This window comes from Anabrus simplex, chromosome 2 (assembly GCF_040414725.1).
Source record: "Anabrus simplex isolate iqAnaSimp1 chromosome 2, ASM4041472v1, whole genome shotgun sequence".
Lineage (NCBI taxonomy): Eukaryota > Metazoa > Arthropoda > Insecta > Orthoptera > Tettigoniidae > Anabrus > Anabrus simplex.
In genome coordinates, this window is record NC_090266.1 from 284,679,310 (window position 1) to 284,702,963 (window position 23,654).

Below are 23,654 nucleotides of genomic sequence, written 5' to 3' on the forward strand. Positions count from 1 at the left end.
GACACGGCGTTGGCGAATGGCCCACTTCGTACCGTGATTTCTCAGCCGACAGTCATTGTAGAACGTGTTGTCGTGTGCCACAGGATACGTGTATAGCTAAGAATGCCAGGCCGCCGTCAACGGAGGCATTTCCAGCAGACAGACGACTTTACGAGGGGTATGGTGATCGGGCTGAGAAGGGCAGGTTGGTCGCTTCGTCAAATCGCAGCCGATACCCATAGGGATGTGTCCACGGTGCAGCGCCTGTGGCGAAGATGGTTGGCGCAGGGACATGTGGCACGTGCGAGGGGTCCAGGCGCAGCCCGAGTGACGTCAGCACGCGAGGATCGGCGCATCCGCCGCCAAGCGGTGGCAGCCCCGCACGCCACGTCAACCGCCATTCTTCAGCATGTGCAAGACACCCTGGCTGTTCCAATATCAACCAGAACAATTTCCCGTCGATTGGTTGAAGGAGGCCTGCACTCCCGGCGTCCGCTCAGAAGACTACCATTGACTCCACAGCATAGACGTGCACGCCTGGCATGGTGCCGGGCTAGAGCGACTTGGATGAGGGAATGGCGGAACGTCGTGTTCTCCGATGAGTCACGCTTCTGTTCTGTCAGTGATAGACACCGCAGACGAGTGTGGCGTCGGCGTGGAGAAAGGTCAAATCCGGCAGTAACTGTGGAGCGCCCTACCACTAGACAACGCGGCATCATGGTTTGGGGCGCTATTGCGTATGATTCCACGTCACCTCTAGTGCGTATTCAAGGCACGTTAAATGCCCACCGCTACGTGCAGCATGTGCTGCGGCCGGTGGCACTCCCGTACCTTCAGGGGCTGCCCAATGCTCTGTTTCAGCAGGATAATGCCCGCCCACACACTGCTCGCATCTACCAACAGGCTCTACGAGGTGTACAGATGTTTCCGTGGCCAGCGTACTCTCCGGATCTCTCACCAATCGAACACGTGTGGGATCTCATTGGACGCCGTTTGCAAACTCTGCCCCAGCCTCGCACGGACGACCAACTGTGGCAAATGGTTGACAGAGAATGGAGAACCATCCCTCAGGACACCATCCGCACTCTTATTGACTCTGTACCTCGACGTGTTTCTGCGTGCATCGCCGCTCGCGGTGGTCCTACATCCTACTGAGTCGATGCCGTGCGCATTGTGTAACCTGCATATAGGTTTGAAATAAACATCAATTATTCGTCCGTGCCGTCTCTGTTTTTTCCCCAACTTTCATCCCTTTCGAACCACTCCTTCTTGGTGTTGCATTTGCTCTGTCAGTCAGTGTACTATACCTACAGTCTGTCTCACAATGTTTGAGAATCTGAGTAGGTTTGGTTTTAGGAACTCACTCCCTACATGAATATGTGCACAAAAATTAACGTTGCTCAACTTACATAGTTTGGAAGAAATTTAACAAGCCTACCATATGATGCTTTTGCTCATTATTAGCAATATAATTTGAGTATTCCTTATTCTTCCCACATGTATACAAATACGTTACATCTCCTAGACGTAGGGAGGCGAGTCTCTTGACGGAAGAGTTGCAAGAAACTATCCATTTCGTAAACAGTGTTCTTTAAGCCCAGTAGATCAGTGTTTGCTGATCCGAAGCACATACATCCAGTTTACTTGTTCTAAGTTTATTGTGAATAAAATAATACAAAACTTTTATCATTTATATTTTTAATTAGTTGGAAGTACAATCATCCGTGCAGCATTCAGGGTGTTTCAGTAAGAGCGTGCAAATATTTAAAAGGACATAGAGGAGGATGCTCCACTGAACAATCTGAGGTAGGGAACCTGGGGTCTGAGAAGCCAGCTTAAGAAGGTGATAGCAATACAATCACATTACTGTGTACTTTTTTTTATTTACATTAGTTACAGTTAACTGCAAATACTATCACTAACACAATGAACGTACCATTCGCACTGTATCTTGCAAAATATGCTGAAACTGACGGCCTTCAACCTCAGTGCAAGCATGACATCGGTGAACAAGATTCTGACGCATCCTGGTGTGTTTCGAATCACATGACAAGCAGCTACAATTCTGGAAACTAATTTCATCTCCGTATCCACTGGGGTCTCACATCCAAGTGACTTTAGATATCCCTATAGGAAACAATCAAGGGGATTCAGGTCAAGTGGCTGGAAAACAGTAATGCGAGACAAAGCGGTAGACAAGTTTACTTACATATCTCCTTAAGCTGTCTTCTTCGACCCCAATTTCCCTACCTCAAATTGTTCAGCGGAGCATCCTCTATGCCCTGTTAATTTTTTGCACGCCCTTACGGAAACACCCTGTATATGTGTGTGTTTGAGTGAGTGAAAAAGAAAGTGCCATAATTTAAAACTTTTTTTGAACCAGACCAGTCTGTGATTAAACATAAAACTCTTCACAGACATTTAAAAAGTATGAATTTTACTTAAGTGTCTCGAAATCGCCAGTGGGCGCTGTTTGAAAGAATGAAATAGTGTTGAGGATAATAAAGTATTTACGTCAGATTAAGAAATTTCGTGAAGAGGGTAGATCTATTTATATCCTTGATGAAATCAGGGTAAATTCAGGGCACACTACTACGAAAATTTGGAAACATGAAACTAAAAAATCTAGTAAAGATGGATTTCTTAGGGAATTATCGAGTGGGTTGAAATCTCCCTCCAGAATGTGTAGAGAGCTTATTGTTCTTCACATAAGAAATGGAAACGGTTTGCTCATGCAGAAAAGTCTAATGAACGAAAGGGAAATGTTTTGGGACAGGTAGTGCTTCAGAATACACGTGCTTACATGTTCGCGATTGCTTGCTTCGACTCTCAAACATGGTGAGACAGACTATAGTTTTCTAACCCCCCCATAACATAACTTCCGATTACGAAGCTGTGAGAGAGTAGCATATTGCACATGAGTATAGCACAGATATCCTACCCTCGTCTTGGTGCTGGCCGTCCTCTCCAGCACCTCGCCACTCTTCTCGCGCAGGTACGGAGGTGCATTTTAGACAGGTATCCAGGCACGGACTTGGTGCGCAGCTCGCATGAATTGAAAGCCAGTACGAGTATATTATAGAAAGATAGGCTTAGCAAGAGCTTCCAGATAGATAAGGGCGCTGTGAAAATAAAGTACTTAAGTATAATTTGATATAAAGTGGAGATTTGAGGCTCATTGCTCCACTGCGCTATACCAGAAACCGCCGCTGGTATATGGAATACTTTATCAAGGGAAATGTTCGATAAATTTCCAAGTTCATTGTAATCATTCATAAAAAGACGAGGGCGGACTGAGTGGCTCAGACGGTTGAGGCGCTGGCCTTCTGACCCCACCATGGCAGGTTCGGTCCTGGCTTAGTCGGGTAGTCAGCTTCGTGTAGGTAGATTTACCGGCACGTAAAAGAACTCCTGCGGGACAAAATTCCGGCACCTCGTCATCTCCGAAACTCGTTAAAAGTAATTAATGGGACGTAAAAACAATAGCATTAAAATTACTAGGTAATCCATTGATATAGAATCTGCCACGTAGGCGGCAGTCCTAAATATAGATCATTGATTGATTGATTGATTGATTGATTGATTGATTGATTGATTGATTGATTGATTGATTGATTGATTGATTTATTATATTATCAGTTATCACCTACGGAGTGGGGTTGGTAGGATTGTCTAAAATTATAACTACTGTATGTTATGGTTCCTATAGGCAAAAACCCTAAAACGCTACACAGCACTACAACGAGAAATGTAGTGTGGTGTTTTGCCGTTGCTTTCCTCACCGATTCAGAAAGAGACTCATTACATGGTAATGTTCGTAGGATATCGTGTAGCCAGCAGTGCACTGCACGGCGATTGGTGCATTTTTATTTTACGCTTGCTCTCAAGTCACCTCTCAACGGTACGTGAGAGACTGCCTGCCTGTCAATGGGTCCCTTGCACAAAAATAAATGTTTGCTTTTACTTGCTGTAACTTAAGAGCTTACCAACCATTCACTGAATAAAAACCACGTTTTACTCATTCAGGTGAGTAAACATTTCAAGTCTTCATTACTGCCTTAAAACGTAAGCAGTGCCTTAAAATTTTTCTAGTAATCCCTTATTTGGGTTGAATAAAGGAAAGCATTCTTTTTAATTAAGAAGTAAGCTCTTTTTCAAGGTAGCGAATGGAAATTCTTGTTTTTACTTATCTTTGGACGTGGCAGGACTCATGAATTTACGCAACAAGAAGTGTCACAAGAACAGAAAGAATATTAGACATGGCTGATCAGAACTTATGTTGCGTTTTGAAAGTGACAGTGTCGATATCTGATTGATCTCTCTTTGACGGAAGTTGATGGGAAAACAGAAGGAGCACTTAGTTCATACCAAATAAGGAGCTATTTCTTCATTTTCTGAGTGATCCTGGATCCCAGACAGGTGTTGCAGAAGAAGTTGTCTATACAACGGTCTGCAGGACTCCAAGTAGCGTCCCTGATAGCGTCATGGAGAACGCACATCAGTAGATAAAGTTTCCATCTGATTCATGAACCACTGAAAGAACTCAAGTGAAATCATCAAGTGGGTTTCAAGTACCTACAGTCGTCTGTGCCTTAGACCGCACTCAAAACCAAACTTTAAAAACTCGGTGTTTGGAGATGATAATGTAAACCAAAAATGATTGCTAAGCATGAATGTGCAAGTTACTTGTGACCCAAGTGAACTGATCAGAAATGTAGATGTCCAGTGGCCTGGAAGTGTGCATGATTCCAGGATCTGGAAACATAGTTCCATATGTGAGACCATTGCAAGATTTAAGGATAATTACTGCTTACTTGGAGACAGCGGATATAGAGACACACTCCATTTAAAATACCCATGGTCGAAAGGAAGAATTATTCAACATAATGCACTCAAAGGAGTCGTAACTGGAAGAGTATTTGGACAACTCAAACAAAGTTTTTGTTATTTCGGTTTTTTTTCTTGCCGTCGCACTAACATCGAAGGTTTTCGGCGACCGGAGGATGAGGAAGGGCTAGGACTGGGAAGGTAGCAGACGTGGCTTTAATTAAGTGCAGTCCCAGCATTTGCCTGATGCAAAAATAGGAAATTATGCAAACCATCTTCAGGGCTACCGACAGTGGGATTCGTACCCACTATTCCCCGAATGCAAGCTCACAGCTGCGTGAACCTAACCGCACTGCAAAGAGTGGATACCCATAGAAAATGTTCGAAAAATAATTGTATGCCATGTGATTTTACACAGCGTCAGCAACTATTTAAAAAACGACTTGGCGTTCACAGATTAAAGCTTAGAAGACAGCTGCGAAGGATTTCCGGCTGGAATCGAAACTAGTGACCTGCACCAACAGGTAATGAAATCATGGAAATACGCACTTAAAATACGAACTACCAGTGTAATTGCCTTGAAATTATGTTATAATGTACCTTAATATAGTTTATGTGTTACCGAGCTCGATAGCTGCAGTCGCTTAAGTGCGGCCAGTATCCAGTATTCGGGAGATAGTAGGTTCGAACCCCACTGTCGGCAGCCCTGAAAATGGTTTTCCGTGGTTTCCCATTTTCACACCAGGCAAATGCTGGGGCTGTGCCTTAATTAAGGCCACGGCCGATTCCTTCCCACTCCTAGCCCTTTCCTATCCCATCGTCGCCATAAGACCTATCTGTGTCGGTGCGACGTAAAGCAACTAGCAAAAAAAAAGTGTATGTATTAATACAATGCTAGTTGTGCACTACAAATTACATGAGAGAATGTAATAAAATAAAGTAGGCCTACCCTACAGATCAAGAAAACATCTTGTAACATTAAAATCATTAAAAACTTTGGAACAAAAGTAAACAGTTTAAACATAGAAATAAAAATAAGAACAAATACCTTACCTAAGTATGTATATATGTGAAATCATGCACGTGTGTGAGCTACTAGACTGGTACCCTACTCTTCCTCACACACACTTGCCTATGCTTCTTAACACGTTTTTTTAGTGTTTTTATTTTATATTTGTTTAATTTGTATTTATTGTCAGGATAAAAATTGTTTATTATTATTTAAATACAGGATAGTGGTACTTCATTTTGTACGATACATGAAGAAAAACTGTCTAATTGTATTCACGAAAGGAAATTTCAACTGAATTACTAAACACAGGATCACGTAACAGTACATGAAATGAAACTAAGTCAAAAACAAAAGACACAGTTACATAACACAAATATTACAGGTTGTTGAATTCTCGTAGGTCCAGTCGCGTCTCACAGTTTACTTCTGATGGATCTGAAGGTTGGGATAGAGCAGTAAGTCTTTGTATCACAAGTTCTTCCCGTCTCACTTGTGATGTAACAAGATGTAATGGTCCTAGTAGAACAAGAGCCTGCAGTTCTTGAGTTGGTGATTTTTCGGTTTCTTCTGTTTCCAACTTGATTTTCTTCCTTAATGGTCGCTTCTTTTTCTGTTTAGTGCTTGCAGTTGGAAAAAGTTGTGAGACTGTCCTGCTTCTGAGTTTCTTGAGGTACTTTTCTCTTCTGCGGATCCAGAACCACCAGTACAAAAACCTGGAATTCTTTTGAAAACTGGATTGTGTTCAAAATCTACAATTTCCAAAAGTTGCTTTTCCCACTCACGTACCGGTATCGTTTTTTTCCTGTTACATATTTGGCAGTTTTTCTTCACATCTATTTTTATATTGCTGAGAATTATTTTCAACTTTTCGGTAGTAATACATTCCCCGTATTCTTCACTAATTCACCTGTAATGTCTTTCCATGTTTTTCTTAAGCATGCACAACTCCCGGTGTCATTTATTTGTTTAAACTCTGAGAGAGAGGAAAAAGTTGATAGTATACCAACTTATGTGCGGTAATAATAGTTTTTTGAGATTTTGATTCAATGCTATACAATCAACCTTTCACCAAAGGAGCAATAAGTATTCATGTATTACAGTTTAACAGAAGTACGGAGTGATTATATAATTAAAGATCATTTTAGTATTTGATGAAATTAAATGAAATGTCGTATGGCTTTTAGTGCCGGGATATCCCAGGACGGGTTCGGCTCGCCAGATGCTGGTCTTACTACTTGACACCCATAGGTGACCTGCGCGTCGTGATGAGGCTGAACTGATGATGAAGACAACACATACACCCAGCCCCCGTGCCATTGGAATTAACCAATTAAGGTTAAAATCCCCGACCCGGCCGGGAATCGAACCCGGGACCCTCTGAACCGAAGGCCAGTACGTTGACCGTTCAGCAAACGAGTCGGACTAGTATTTGACTAACAGACCGGTAAGTAGACTGCCAGACTGACGAATGCACGCGGTAAGCGGGTGAATCACACCTCAGTGTACAGTAGTTACCCGCAACAATTGGCAACAATATACCCGTGCTACCTTTCCGCACAGCACTTCCCGTGGCGCTATATAAATCGGTTAGCCGCGACGAACGATATTTTCTGCGTATTTCCGCTAATAATTTTGTTAATAATTAAAGAAAATAAAGGAAAAAATGATCTGATAAGACAACAGAGCTTGTACAAGTTGCTTTTTTCAATAATTCCTCTAATTCATAGTTTCAGTCGGCTAAAATCGCCGCTACTGCTTGCAGCTCAGCAGCTACTTGTTATGTTTACACCGATTGGGATGGTTCGAGCTGCGCTGATGGAGTTTTACCCAGATGGTCCAGTGAGCTCTCGCTAATGGGTTTGGGAAGGGAAAGAGTGGGTACCTCCGCTGAAAAACGTTGGTTGAGGGATGAGTTGACGGGTGATCCTAATTGACTGACAGCTACGACAGCTGCATAATTATACTTTATTTAGAAAATCACACAGGCTCCGACGATCTCCCGGAAAATGCTCAGCACAATTAATACGAGTTATCCAGGTACAGGCAAAAGAGGTTCAGAGGTTCAGGAAACAATAAATTTCGTAAGTCTGCGTTAAAATAACGCGGCCAGAAGTGGGCATAATCAAACAAGACATGTTCTGCACATTTATTTACAGTTTCAAGAAGGCATGCCATGATCTGTCCGAATACGCTGCCTCCAGCAGCCGACAAGTAAATATTTGAAAGTAACTACACTTACTTTTAAGTAAACCAAATCAATCAATCAATCAATCAATCAATCAATCAATCAATCAATCAATCAATCAATCAATCAATCAATCAATCAATCAATCAATCAATCAATCAATCAATCAATCAATCAATCAATCAATCAATACTTATCTGCATTTAGGGCAGTCGCCCAGGTGGCAGATTCCCTATCTGTTGTTTTCCTAACCTTTTCCTAAATGATTTCAAAGAAATTGGAAATTTATTGAACATCTCCCTTGGTAAGTTGTTCCAATCCCTAACTCACCTTCCTATAAACGAATACTTGCCCCAATTTGTCCTCTTGTATTCCAATTTTATCTTCATATTGTGACCGGGTCGGGGATTTTAACCAAACAATAATCAGATAAGTACTTCAGTTATGGTACTTTTTGCATATACCAACCCATTGTTTTTAGTACCGTATATCCCCAGAAACCTCATCATTTCCGGGCGCTTTTCTAGTTTTCATCTTTTGTATCTTATTGTAAATGCCATTGTTATCATAATTATGTAAATTTTAATACTTCTTTAGCATTAGTCACCTCCTCTATTTGAACATTATCCTTGTAACCAACAATCTTTACATACTGCTGACTGAATACTTCTGCCTTTTGAGGATCCTCACATACACACTCCCTTCGTTAATTGTTTATTCCTGGAATGTCCTTCTCGGAACCTGTTTCTGCATACCCTTCCATTTTACAGAAAAATTTGTATGACTGCCAATTATGCATGCCATTATGTTATCCCTAGCTGCCTTCTTTGTTAGATTCAATTTCCTAGTAAGTTCCTTCAATTTCTCCTTACTTCCACAGCCATTTCTAACTCTATTTCTTTCCAATCTGCACCTCCTTCTTAGAGATTGTATTTCTTTATTATTATAATGTGGGTCTTTTCCATTCCTTACCACTTTTAAAGGTACAAACTTGTTTTCACATTCCTCAACAATTGCTTTAAACCCATCCCAGAGTCTGTTTACATTTTTTTCCACCGATCATAGTTACTTTTTTTAAACTGCCTCATGCCTGCTTTATCAGCTTTATGGTACTGCCTAATAGTCCTACTCTTGAAGCCTTCCTTTCTTTCATATTTATTTTAACTACGACAAAAACAGCTTCGTGATCACTAATACCATCTATTACTTTGGTTTCTCTATTGAGTTCATCTGGTTTTACCAGCACCACATCCAGGATATTTTTCCTTCTAGTTGGTTCCATCACTTTCTTAATCAGCTGTCCTTCCCATATTAGCTTATTTGCCATTTGTTGGCCATGCTTCTTGTCGTTCGCATTTCCATCCCAATTGACATCTGGTAAATTCAGATCTCCCGCTACAATCACATTCCTTTCCATGTCGTTTCCAACCGCAAACCCCATGGCTCAACAGCCTCGAAGGGCCATGGCCTACCAAGCGACCGCTGATCAGCCCGAAGGCCTGCAGATTATGAGGTGTCGTGTGGTCACCACGACGAATCATTTCGGTCGTTATTCTTGGCTCCCTAGACCGGGACTTTTAAGTAAAACGTAGACCTAACGCAACTGACCTCATGTAGTTCTTATTCTTAAATGTATTTACTAATCATCTCAATTAATTACTATCTACTTATCAAGCTTTACTTATTTTTGTGCAAGAGACCCAAATCTGAAACAAGGCTTTGGCCTCCTTTCACCAGTGTCCCGGTGTTTCTACCGCGGACACCAGAAGGTCGAAATTTTAAATTCATTCTTTATATTTGTTCATTTTTCAGTTTTGGCTCCTTGACAGGAGCGTAACGTTAGGGCCTGCAGGTTTTTGTTGATGTGACGGAATTTAGTCCCACAGGTGTACTTTTACGTGCCAGTAAATCTACTTACACGAGGCTGACGTGTTTGAGCACCTTGAAATACAACCAGACTGAGCCAGAATCGAACCTGCTAAGTTGGGATCAGAAGGCCAGCGCTCCAACCGTCTGAGCCACTCAGCGCTGCTAAAATAATACTAGTTTTTTTACAAGTCGTTTTACGTCGCACCGACAAAGATAGACCCTTTGGCGACAATGGGAGAGGACAGAGCGAGGTGGGAAGGAAGCGGCCGTGCTCTTATTTATGGTACAGTCCCAACATTTGCCTGGTGTGAAAATGGTAAATCACGGAAAATCATCTTCAGGGCTGCCGACAGTGGGGCTCGAACCCACTATCTCCCGAACACTGAATAATGGCGCGCTTAAACGACTGCAGCTAAATACTAGGGCTGTGTATTTTATAATGGTAACAACACATTACATGCACGCGCATGTACTCACTCTTTTCAGCACTGTGATCTAAGATTGGACAACTGGGCAAGTGGCCGCGTGGTTTGGGCCACGTAGCTATCATCTTGCATTCAGAAGATAGTGCGATCGAACCCCACTGTCGGCAGCCCTGAAGATGGCTTTCCGTGGTTTCCCAATTTCACACCAGGCACCTTAATTAAGGCCGTGATCGCTTCCTTCCCACACCTAGCCCTTTCCTGTCCCATCGTCGCCATAATTAAGTTGTATGTGAATTTGTATATGACGGTGCTGGATTTAGCATGATAAACTAGAAGTATTTCTTGTAATATTATCTTTCCATAGAATTGATTGTTGTACTCTTGTATTAGTTGTTTCTGTTGTTTCTGTTATTGCTGGGCAATTATGTTTTAACTGTAATTTATTTTCACACTACTGTAAGTGATCATTGCCCCTGGAATATTTCCAAATTGCGATGTATTTGTTTATAATAATAATAATAATAATAATAATAATAATAATAATAATAATAATAATAATAATAATAATAATAATAATAATAATAATAATAATAATAATAATAATAAGGACCTATCTGTGTACATACGACGTAAAGCAAATCTATATATATATATATATATATAAAAGAACATGTCCTGACTGACTGACTGACTGACTGACTGACTGACTGACTGACTGACTGACTGACTGACTGACTGACTGACTGACTGACTGACTGACTGACTGACTGACTCATCATCCCCAAACCAAAACTACTGAACATAAAGGAATGACATTTTGAAGATACATTCATATTACAATGTAGGTGCTCGCTAAGGGAGGATTTTTGTATATTCCTTCGCTAACGGAGTGAAAAGGGGGGTGTATTTTTAAAATGAGTGTATCTATATCTCAAAACTTTAAAAGTTTACAGATGTAAAAATTGGTATTTAGAATCTCCTTTAAAAATAAAAAAAAAAACGCGTATTTCTTTGTTTTAGGAAAATCACAATAGGAGGGGTGAAAAAGGGTGAAAAACTGGTTGAATGCCTTTAATGAGGATACTTATATCTCAGAAACTGAAGATATTACAGACCTGAAAATTGGTATTTGGGATCTCCTCTAAAAATAAAGAAACACGCATTTTTTGTTTTTGGAAAATCCAAATAATGGGGGGTGAAAAGGGGTGAATTTTTAAATAAGTGTATCTATATCACAAATCATTAAACGTTTACAGATGTACAAATTGGTATTTAGAATCTCATTTAAAAATAAAAGCATATTTTTTGTTTTCGGAAAATCCCAGTAGTAGGGGTGAAGAGGGGTGAAAAATGGTTGAATGACTTTAATGAGGATACTTACGTCTCAGAAACTGAAGATATTACAAACCTCATAATTGGTATTTGGGATCTCCTTTAAAAATAAAGAAACACTTTTTTTTTGTTTTTGGAAAATCCAGTTCATTGGGGCTTAAACAGGAGTGACAAATTGGGGTGAATTTTTAGAAAGACTATATCTGCAGTACATCTCAGAAACATAAAATGTTACAGATGTAAAAATTGGTGTTTGGGATCTCCTGTAAAAGTAAAGAAACATGGGTGATTTGTTTTTGGAAACTCCATTTAGGGGAACTAAAAGGGGGGTGAAATTTTAAAATGAGTATTTATACATTATATCTCAAAACCTTAACATGTTACGTAAGTGAAAAGTGGTAATTTTTATCTCTATTAAAATTAAACATGTATTTTTTGTTTTCCGAAATTCATATGTGTGTGTGGCGGCGGGTTAAAAGTGACTGAAAATGGGGTTGAATTCTTTTAATTAGGATACTTATATCTCAAAAACTGAAGATGTTACAGACGAGAAAAATGGTATTTGGAATCTCCTTTTAAAATAAAGTAATACGCATTTTTGTTTTCGGAAATCCTTCTAATGTGGGGGGAAATTGAAAAATTAGTTGAATTATTTGTATGAAGATACCATTATCTCAAAAACAAAAGATTTTGCAGACGTAAAAATTGGTATTTGGAATCTACTTTAAAAGTAAAGGAACACGTATTCTCGCAAAATCCAATGAAGGGGTAGGGGAGGTGAATGAATTGATAAATTAAATTAATTATACGAGGATACGTCCATCTAATAAAAACGAAAGTTGTTAGAGACGTGAAAATTGGTGTTTGGATCTTCTTTACAAACAATGTAAAAGACGTTTTTGGGGGGAAATCATCTTGGGGGACGGGGGTGGAAAGGAGTTGAATTCCGTTCATGAGACACATATCTCAAAAACTGAAGATGTTAGAGTCATGATAACTGGTATTTAGAAGATTCTTTACTATTAAATAAACAAGTATTTTTGTCACCAAATTTGATTATGGGGGAGTGTGAAGGGAATTGGAAAGAAAGTGAATTCTTTTTATGAGGATACTTATATGTCAAAACTGAAGGTAATAGGCGTGAACATTGGTATTTTGATTCTCCTTTAAACATAAAGAAACACGCCTACTTTATTCTTGGGGGGGGGGGGGAATCATCTTAACGTGGTGGGGTGAAAAAGTAGTTGAGACCAATTGATTTTACGTTCATAATGTACTTATTATAATCATAAACCAATCATTTTTAATCTTTCTTCGGTTCGTTTTCAAGAGCCATCTTTTCCTTTGGAGAACTTTAAGTTAGATTACAGTAGATTTTCCTGGCATTTACAAAAAATTTAAACACATTTGAAATAAACGATAGGAATGATATTCAACGTGCAATTGTTCACCTCTATAATAACGTCTATAATGCACGGACGTATATCATTCGTATTACGAGAAATCCCGCTCACTTGCCAAAGCGCCACGATGATGTTGGTCACATTGTCAGCAATGAAAATGGCAGCAGATGTAATTTACCGCCAAGTAGCGGTCTTGCACCTTGCTGCGTGGTCTAGGACATCAATAATAATAATAATAATAATAATAATAATTGTACCGGGCGGTACACCTCCACGCCGCTAATTTAAAAATTGCGCCAGGTGAAACTCCTCTGCTGGAGGAAGTCTGAACTTTATCTACGCTGTTAATTCTTTACCTTCTCAGAAGATGTCACCACGTGGAAAATTTTGAGTTTTTGAACTGTGTCATTTTTGATGTGTTTTTGTTTCGCTTGAAGTAAGAAGTGTAAACTTTCTCTCCTAGAGGACACTACTGAAGATCAACAATAGTGCAACCTAGTGCGGAGTCAAAGAACTATTTTGTTGGAGAAAATTTAATTTCAAGAGTTTGTTCTTTGTTAAATTTCTTTCAGTCATTGTTTAAGTTGGCAATATTCACCCCTTCTTTCCCCTTGTGTTGAACCTAACCAATCCCGAATTTCTTAAATTAATTTCTATCCAATCAGATGTATCTTCCCCCAACTTGAATATGTTGCTGTGTCCTACCCAATAAAGTGTTTGTGGGAGGGTGTTTTCATTCCCCTAACGCCTAGAAACTTCCGCGAGAGTATTTAAACTGCTGATTTTATGGTCTCTCGGCCACTTCTGTTCCATCTTTCAGTGTATTAAGTACATAGCAGGAGGCGGGAAGCGCCTCTTTCCTCGGCAGCGGTCAGCAACAAGGTAATGGCCGATTAATAAATTATTTCTTTGCTAGCTCAGCAGTTTAACTTTCGGGGCGGGTTCTAAGCGTTCCACTATGTAACCTTTTCCTAAAATGTAACTTCTCTTTTCATCTATTCTCTTGTAAAGCTACATACTGGGATAGAGAGTGCTAACCCTCTCGAGCTCCCACTCACATTGTCTGGAGGTGAACTTATTTTCTCAACCAATTCTTCCGTAATGTAATGTAAATTGTTATTTTCTTAAGTCACCTCTGTAGTATGGGATTAGCCCTTGCACCAACGGCCTAAGGCCAAGTAGGTCTTAAACAAAGTGTATTAGGAGTGCAAGTTCGCCTCCCCTCAAATTGTATTTTAGAGGTCATGTATTAACCTTCTTGTCATTTAATAGACCTCAGTAGTTTGGGTATTTTACCCCGGTGTATATGTCCTTTGAGGACAGCTTAAAGGTGGAGTTTGGTGTGGCCTGGGAGAGGCTTAAAATTGAGAGCGAGTGGCTCTTTTGAAAATTGTATATTGTATGCCTCGAGGAGGCTTTTCAGTGTAATTTGGAGCAAGGGCTCCTAGGTATGAATGGGGTTTTCTGCCCCTCTGTTAAAATTGTGTTTGGGGTAAAACTGAGCTGATTGCCCAAGAATTATGTTTCTGACTTTTGAAGCCCCAAATGGGGTACCTATGTAAATGTATTTTTCAATTGTGTTTCGGCTACTAAGTACCTGTTCTATTTGTTGTTACCTAATTTTGAAAAGAAAATATAACCTTGTTAAATTTTAAAATTAATTTCACTTTAGTAGCTTGAGACCTATTCACCACCCAGCACCTTCTTTCATGCATAACTACCACCAAAACACGGTAACAAGTGGTAGCAGAGCGAGGTTGAATGGGTCTCAATTTAGCCCCTTTTGACGGCTAAATATTGTTTGTTCCGAACTCTAACTATTTTCCCAGTTGCTGGAATTTTTTGAGTTTTTCAAAATTGTTCTGTCACCATGCCCGGCCCTCGCGATGTTCTCCTTCTTAACTATTTGCGCAAGGAGGAGTTGATCTATGAATTACCTATCAGAAATGTGCAATCTGGAGGCACGGTTGCAATAGACACTAACAAGCTTAGAGAGTCCCTTGATTTGCCCATTTCCATCCCCAATTTGGGAGAGAAAGAAATTGACGATTCTCTTTCCACGATCACGGAGAATGTTACTGGGCTAGCTTCTGTAGTTAGTTTTTTTGATGAAAATGATCCGTCTCCGAATCAAATTAAGCGTGTGCAAGGTAGGCTATTTCATTTTTCGAATAGGGTTAACGATCTGTTGTCTCTAAAACTGAATGATGTTCAGAGGAAGGAAGCTAGTACGCTCCTGGAAAATATTTCCGAATTATCTAGTAAGGTCACTCAATTGTTAACTGGGGAAGTTCCTCCCAAATCTGATCAACCCACCATAGTAAATGCAGGTAGTGAGGAAGCGCCTTCCAAGGGAGAAGTTAATAGAATAACCGTTGCTGCTCAAACTATCCCTGCCCCATTGGACAACGAATCTGAACGTCGTGCATCATTGAGTAACATCCGTTCTGAATTAACTTCATTACCATTGAAACCTTTACCTACTATGTCACCAGGGTTTAGCAGCTTGCCTCATCCATTGGCAATGTTGCTCAGAGGTATCTCTAAGTTTTCCGTTAATACCACCAGTGATGTAATTTCATTTTTAAGATTTCTAGTGGAATTTCAGGATCATGCCCTTGTTTTTTCTCTTTCTCCATGTCAAATCTTGCAAATTATCTATCCGTATGCTATTGGTATTCTCTCTGATAAAATCGTAAGAGCCATTGCCGAGCAATCATCTATTGAGGATTTCCATGCCCACTTGCTAGCTAACTTCATCCCTGCTAGGGCCAGGTCCTCCCTTATTCAGAAGTACTATTATCGTGAACAGCGCTTGGATGAAAACTTGGCTGATTTCATACAGGACATTAAGTTTTATACTAGGGTGTTTGCCCTTTTGTGTTTTGCGGCGTGTCCGCAAACCTTCTCTGAACTTGAAGCATTGGCCGTCTCAGCGGAAGGAGTTAGATACGCCGATTCTTTGCGTGTCGCGAAAGAACCCCCGCCTTCCTTTAGTAATACTCGGCCTCCACCTCGCCGACCAGTCAATCCCCGTAAATGTTATGCTTGCGGGTCGCCTGACCATCTGCGCAACAAGTGTCCTCTGATCAAGTCTAGTAGGGCAAATAATGGAGCGGGTTCATCACAAGGCTGTTTTAAATGTGGGGCTTTCTCACATATCGCAAAGAATTGTCCCAATTCGAATAGCACCCCCTCCTGCTCAACTTCTGGTGTAACTTCCAACAACAATCAAAAGTGACTAGTGGCTGCGGCTGAGTCAACTAATTCTGCTTCCCAAGGCTCAGCCCCTGGCAAAAAGGTCGAGAATTCAGGGAACGATAAGTCTTCGAATACATCTTTTGAATGCCCCAAAGAGTGTCTTAGGATTGCGGCGGATACCCCCGCACCTGTTCCTTTTCTTAAGATTGAGTTAAATAACGAGCCTATAACAGCTCTCTTAGATTCAGGCAGTGTTTGTTCGATTATTTCGGCTGAATGGTATTCTAAATTGAAAGCTGTTTGTAAACTACCTGATTACGTCTCATCTCTTATTCAATATGTTTCGGCTAATTCATCTCCATTAGAAATTCTAGGTTCCGTACTGGTCAAAATTCGTATTTTTAAATTTACATGGAAAATTAAATTGTTTGTGGCTAAGCACTTGTCTTGCCCCATCATACTGGGAGCGGACTTTATTTCTCACACTGGTCTTGTGCTCGATCTTCAGAGTAAGTCGTGCACATTCAAATTTGCGTCCAATTGTAAAATTCCCTTGTTTAAGTGTAATTCTGTGTCATGTTCATCTATTTCGCCTACCCAGGATGAGATGTTGTTAGACCTTAGACATCTACCTGAGGAGCAGGCTGATAGTATTCGTAAATTATGTCAGTCATTTCCAGAGGTGTTCTCTGATACTCTTGGTGTTACTGACCTTATTGAATACAAAATTGAGGTCACGGATTCGATTCCTGTCCGTTTTCCACCTTATAGGATATCTCCACCTAAAATGAAGGCTCTGAAAGAAATTATCGATCAGATGTTGAAGGATGGTATTATTAGGCCCTCTAAGTCGGCGTATTCATCGCCTATTTTTCTAGTCCCGAAACCCCAAGGAGGCTTCAGGCCTGTCATTGATTATAGGGCTCTCAATCGGAAGGTGGTGTTGCAATCTGTGCCCCTTCCTGACCTTCATTCTTGTTTTTCATGGTTTCGTAAGGCCAAGTTCTTCACCATCTTGGACTTAAATCAGGCCTATAATCAAATTCCCCTTGCCGAAGAGTCTAAACACCTTACAGCGTTTGCCACGGACTGGAATTTATACGAATACAACCGCGTGCCTTTCGGGCTCCCCACGGGGGCAGCTGTGCTCACTAGGCTACTAGATAGAGTCTTCTCCGACATCAAATTCGAGTACTTATATCACTACTTAGATGATGTCGTCGTATTTTCAGAGACTTTTGAAGAACATCTAGATCATCTGCGAGAAGTTCTCGATCGCCTTCGTAAGGCTGGGTTAACTGTTAAGTTGTCCAAGGTTGCCTTTGCTAAGCCCTCTATGTCATTCCTAGGGCATATTGTGTCACCCGATGGTGTAGCAGTCGATCATTCTAGAACACAGGCCATCCGTGATTTTAAACCTCCCAAGGACATTAAAGGTATCGCCAGGTTCATTGGTATGGTGAATTTCTTCAGGAAGTTCATTCCTAACTTTGCTAATAGAGCGGCGCCCTTAAACCTTCTTCGTAGGAAAGGCATCAAATTCGAGTGGGGGACCTTCTCAACAAGCCGCTTTTGAAGACCTTAAATTAGCACTTTGTAATGCCCCTGTACTTGCTATGCCTGATTTCTCGAAGAAATTCATCGTCCAAACCGACGCGTCGTCGTCAGCGGTAGCTGCAGTCCTTCTTCAAGAGACTGAACTAGGGAGGCGCCCCACCGCCTATGCATCTAGGACTTTGTCGGCTCAAGAAGCCAAGTATTCCATCTATGAGCTCGAAGGTTTGGCAGTCTTATTCGCCTTAGAGAAGTTCCGTCTCTATCTGGAACATGTTAAATTCGACCTGGAAGCAGATAATCAAGCCTTAAGCTGGGTCTTAGGTAGGCCGCGTCGTACTGGTCGTATAGCCCGTTGGGCCATCCGTATTTCTGCCTTCCAATTTGACGTCAGGCATATCAGAGGTACCGAAAATGTTGTCGCTGATGGACTCAGCCGTATGTTTTCAGACGACGTTGAGAACCATGAACAGGTCGACAGTTCATCACCTCCCGAGTCCATGCTATCTGAGGTTAATGCCATCCTAACAGATGCTCCCATGCTTTTTAGGGATATCGAGAAATACCAACGTGAAGATCCAACGCTGGCTCCGATAATGGAAGCCCTTTCTTCTGGGGAACATGCTGTCCCTTATGTTCTGAGGAATGGTGTTCTATGTTGCCCTTCGAGGCATGATAAGTTGATGAAAGTTGTTGTTCCAGCGGTTCTTGTACCTATGATCTTCAAGTATTATCATGAGACCCCATTAGGAGGGCATCTTGGAATCTTTAAAACCCGTGAAAAGATTCGTGAAATGTTCATCTGGAAAGGTATGGACGGCGAAATTCGTGAACTTGTAAAAGCTTGTAAATCTTGTTTGCTCAGTAAACCCACCATGTCCACTAAGGTAGGCTTTTTGTCTTCTCATCAAGCGTCGCGCCCCATGGAACGCCTGTATATTGATTATGTAGGACCCTTCCCCCAGTCAAAGCGGAATGCCAACAAGTTCATCTTTGTATGCGTAGATGGTTTTACAAGATTTTCGTGGTTATTTCCGACTAAGCTGGCTACCGCTCAGTCTACAATTTCTTGTTTAAATTCTATTTTTGCTTCTTTTGGTCCGTGCCAATATATTGTATCTGATAATGCTAAGGCTTTTACATCTAATCTTTTTCGTAAATTCTGTTTTGACTTGTCCATCTCTCATGTAACTACTTCTGCTTATTACCCTCAACCATCCCTGGCTGAACGGGTTAACCGTAATCTCAGGTCCGCACTTATTGCCTATCGTCATGAAGATCATTCCAGGTGGGACACGTCCCTGCATTGGATAGCTTTTGCTTTGAATTCGGCGGTTCATGAATCTCACAAGTTTACTCCAGCTTCTTTGATGTTCAAGTTTGTTCCCAACTCGCCGCTCTCTAACCTCTGGTCTCTGAATGACATTCTACCCGAGACAATAGATCCGGATAACATTAAAAATCTTTGGAAGAAGGCTAAAGCCAATCTTAAAGTGTCTCATGAAAAGGTTAGGGAAAAGTATGATCGTGGACGGAGACCCACCACTTTGAAGGTAGGTGACCAGGTGATGGTCAAGAATTTTGTTCCCGCGGGCAAGCTTGCCCCCAGATTTCATGGGCCTTGTATAATTCTCGATTTTCTTACGCCAGTTACGTTGTTAGTAAGCAATCCAGCCACCGAGAGGATATTTAGGGTTCACCTGTCACAGGTGAAACCAGTGTAAATTTTGTGTCAACTTGCTTCATATAATTTGAAAGGAATATGAAGGTTATATTTTTTTTTTTTTGAGTTCAACTTTTAAGGCTTTCTGCCCCTTCTATAATATTTTGGTCTTATATGTAAGCCTCGTGTAAAACCTTCCCCGATCCGTTAAACTGCCATTCTGTCCTTGCCTCGGCCATTACCACGCTCCCGTCTCCTGCTTCAATACACACTGTGGCTTGATTTGAGTAAATGCCATGGATATCCGCACGCCGCTGGCCCCTCAACCTCTCCACAAGCCTGTACCCTCAAAGAAGATGATGGTCCAACACAATTCTGCCGCCAAGCTTTAATGTTTCAGTGCCCCCGCAGCCGCGCGGCGCCGTGCAGCAACTGGAGCAGAGGACGGGCCCCCTCGGCCCCAGCGAGAACGACGTGTGCACGGCGAGCCGGAGCTCTCCTCCCGGCCAAGGCTGATGTGCGGCGCACGACCTGCTACTTGCCCGCAGCCTGTATATGTTCACCGCGGGCGCGGCGTGCTTCAACACCTCTGCTCCCCTCATAGTGCGGGCGAGCGGTATCTCAGGGTACTTGAGGGGTCCGAGCGGCCTCCTTTGGACGCAAGCCGCAACGGCCGGTCTGGCCATCCCACTTCATCACCATCTACTACATGAACAGTTACTATAAGTAATGACTACACTTGGGAATTCAACTGCAATATTTGGTGGACTTTGAAAATTTTTTTTTTCCTTCACTTTCAAGTATAAAAAGTTATCTTCATAAATTCAACTTCTACAAATATAAAGACTTTACTTCATGTGCAACAACAAAATTTTGAAACTCAATCAAACCAAATTAAGAAATCTTATAAATGCTTCTGCAATCAATCTTCATATCCACAGCATAACTTGGACCTTGTTTCAAACGGATTTCATGTGTCACCCCTGGAGGAACTTTTGGGGGGGGGGGAGGTCTGTACCGGGCGGTACACCTCCACGCCGCTAATTTAAAAATTGCGCCAGGTGAAACTCCTCTGCTGGAGGAAGTCTGAACTTTATCTACGCTGTTAATTCTTTACCTTCTCAGAAGATGTCACCACGTGGAAAATTTTGAGTTTTTGAACTGTGTCATTTTTGATGTGTTTTTGTTTCGCTTGAAGTAAGAAGTGTAAACTTTCTCTCCTAGAGGACACTACTGAAGATCAACAATAGTGCAACCTAGTGCGGAGTCAAAGAACTATTTTGTTGGAGAAAATTTAATTTCAAGAGTTTGTTCTTTGTTAAATTTCTTTCAGTCATTGTTTAAGTTGGCAATATTCACCCCTTCTTTCCCCTTGTGTTGAACCTAACCAATCCCGAATTTCTTAAATTAATTTCTATCCAATCAGATGTATCTTCCCCCAACTTGAATATGTTGCTGTGTCCTACCCAATAAAGTGTTTGTGGGAGGGTGTTTTCATTCCCCTAACGCCTAGAAACTTCCGCGAGAGTATTTAAACTGCTGATTTTTGGGTCTCTCGGCCACTTCTGTTCCATCTTTCAGTGTATTAAGTACATAGCAGGAGGCGGGAAGCGCCTCTTTCCTCGGCAGCGGTCAGCAACAAGGTAATGGCCGATTAATAAATTATTTCTTTGCTAGCTCAGCAGTTTAACTTTCGGGGCGGGTTCTAAGCGTTCCACTATGTAACCTTTTCCTAAAATGTAACTTCTCTTTTCATCTATTCTCTTGTAAAGCTACATACTGGGATAGAGAGTGCTAACCCTCTCGAGCTCCCACTCACATTGTCTGGAGGTGAACTTATTTTCTCAACCAATTCTTCCGTAATGTAATGTAAATTGTTATTTTCTTAAGTCACCTCTGTAGTATGGGATTAACCCTTGCACCAACGGCCTAAGGCCAAGTAGGTCTTAAACAAAGTGTATTAGGAGTGCAAGTTCGCCTCCCCTCAAATTGTATTTTAGAGGTCATGTATTAACCTTCTTGTCATTTAATAGACCTCAGTAGGTTGGGTATTTTACCCCGGTGTATATGTCCTTTGAGGACAGCTTAAAGGTGGAGTTTGGTGTGGCCTGGGAGAGGCTTAAAATTGAGAGCGAGTGGCTCTTTTGAAAATTGTATATTGTATGCCTCGAGGAGGCTTTTCAGTGTAATTTGGAGCAAGGGCTCCTAGGTATGAATGGGGTTTTCTGCCCCTCTGTTAAAATTGTGTTTGGGGTAAAACTGAGCTGATTGCCCAAGAATTATGTTTCTGACTTTTGAAGCCCCAAATGGGGTACCTATGTAAATGTATTTTTCAATTGTGTTTCGGCTACTAAGTACCTGTTCTATTTGTTGTTACCTAATTTTGAAAAGAAAATATAACCTTGTTAAATTTTAAAATTAATTTCACTTTAGTAGCTTGAGACCTATTCACCACCCAGCACCTTCTTTCATGCATAACTACCACCAAAACACGGTAACAATAATAATAATAATAATAATAATAATAATAATAATAATAATAATAATAATAATAATAATCATCATCATCATCATCTAAATTCAACTAATATCACCCACCAATAATAATAATAATAATAATAATAATAATAATAATAATGTTCTGGACCGTCGTCAAAATGTGCAGACCGCGCTGGAAATGGGTCCTGACCGGGTAATGACTACGAATGCAGTCCGGCTGCGGGTTCAGTACCGCCAAGGCACCCAAGACGACCCAACGCCGGATCTCTTGAAGGATTTGATCCATATTATATATGCTTATAGGAAAAGGTGGCAAAGATTTAGGGACCCATTTGATCGGGCGGAATACCTGGAGCTAGCCCGGTAAGTACTAAATCGTTAGCTGGAAAGAAAGGTTGAAAAACGAGAGGAACTTTGCCGTCAGATCGCGAATTTTGGCGGATTATATATAAAATGTTAAGCATTCAAGTATAAATGTCAGTATAATACCGTAGCGAAGCACGGGTATCTTGCTAGTTATTAAATATATGAGATTGAGCGTGTATTAGTTTAAGTTTGGACTGTAAAATTTGTTTTATATTTGAAAGTAATTAATTTTTAATTTTGTTGGCTTAACATCCCACTAACTACTTTTACGGTTTTCGGAGACGGCGAGCTGCTGGAATTTAGTCCCGCGGAAATTCTTTTACGTGCCAGTAAATCTGCCGACACGAGGCTGACGTGTTCGAGCACCTTCAAATACCACCGGACTGAGCCAGGATCGAACCTGGTAAGTTGGGGTCAGAAGGCCAGGGCCTCAACCGTCTGAGCCACTCAACTCGGCGTATATTTGAAACTAGAGTTCGCGATACAGGTAGTCGTACGGACTTACTCCGTTAAACCCGCAGGGCTAGGCCAGTTTTACAGCAGGAAAGCAAAACGCTCGTATACATAGATGGAACAAAACATTGTGAGAAATTAAGCAAATTTATTAATAACTTCTGAGATAACTAATGTATTTTTATTTGTATACGAATTAGAAGCAAATACAGTAGAGACAATACGCGACACTCTGCGAGATATCGAAGGACAGCTATTAGAGCTCTTTCTAGCGGATTGACTTGAGAACTACTGATTCTGTAATAAGAGCATGTGTATTTGTGTGTGAAGTTTTTGGTGTTATTTTTACGTTATCAGTGAGTTGACATAGATAAATAGTAGCGTGTGTCATTCCTTGATATCTCCTCTCAACATGAGGGGAAAAGTATGTGCTGTGTTTGGCTGCAGTAACTATGAAGTAGAGAAGAATGCGCGGTCTTTCTTCCGTTTCCCTCGTGACAAGAAAATGAAAGTAATATTGTGTTTGCATATATATATATACTAGCGAATGTACCCGTGCTTCGCTACGGTATTCTACATTGTATTCGGTTATCGAAGTAAATAGTGTACATGCAGTAAATAAGATTGTTTTAAAATTGCATGTCTCTTAGCGTTATCCGAGAAAGAGCATGGGGAGTTCCCCGTACGTTGTTTCCAATGTAAAGTGTTTGTTACGGATTTGTGATATAGCGGCAGACTCACTTGCCTACTGCCATTCACAATCGAGTTGGGATGATTACGTAATAACTGCAGGCCCCATTGCCTACTACGCGGACAAAATCGATTTGGGGAGTTTTCGTTAATATGGCAGCCCCCTTCCTACTTCCAGACAGATTTCAGTTGAGGA

The 23,654-nt window shown here is 41.1% G+C and overlaps 1 protein-coding gene across 1 annotated transcript in view; it reads left to right on the forward strand.

The window, feature by feature from the left end:
• Positions 1-23,654, forward strand: part of LOC136862777 (protein tyrosine phosphatase domain-containing protein 1) — a 914,123-nt gene that overhangs the window by 675,853 nt on the left and 214,616 nt on the right. The gene's annotated exons all lie outside the window — the stretch shown is intronic.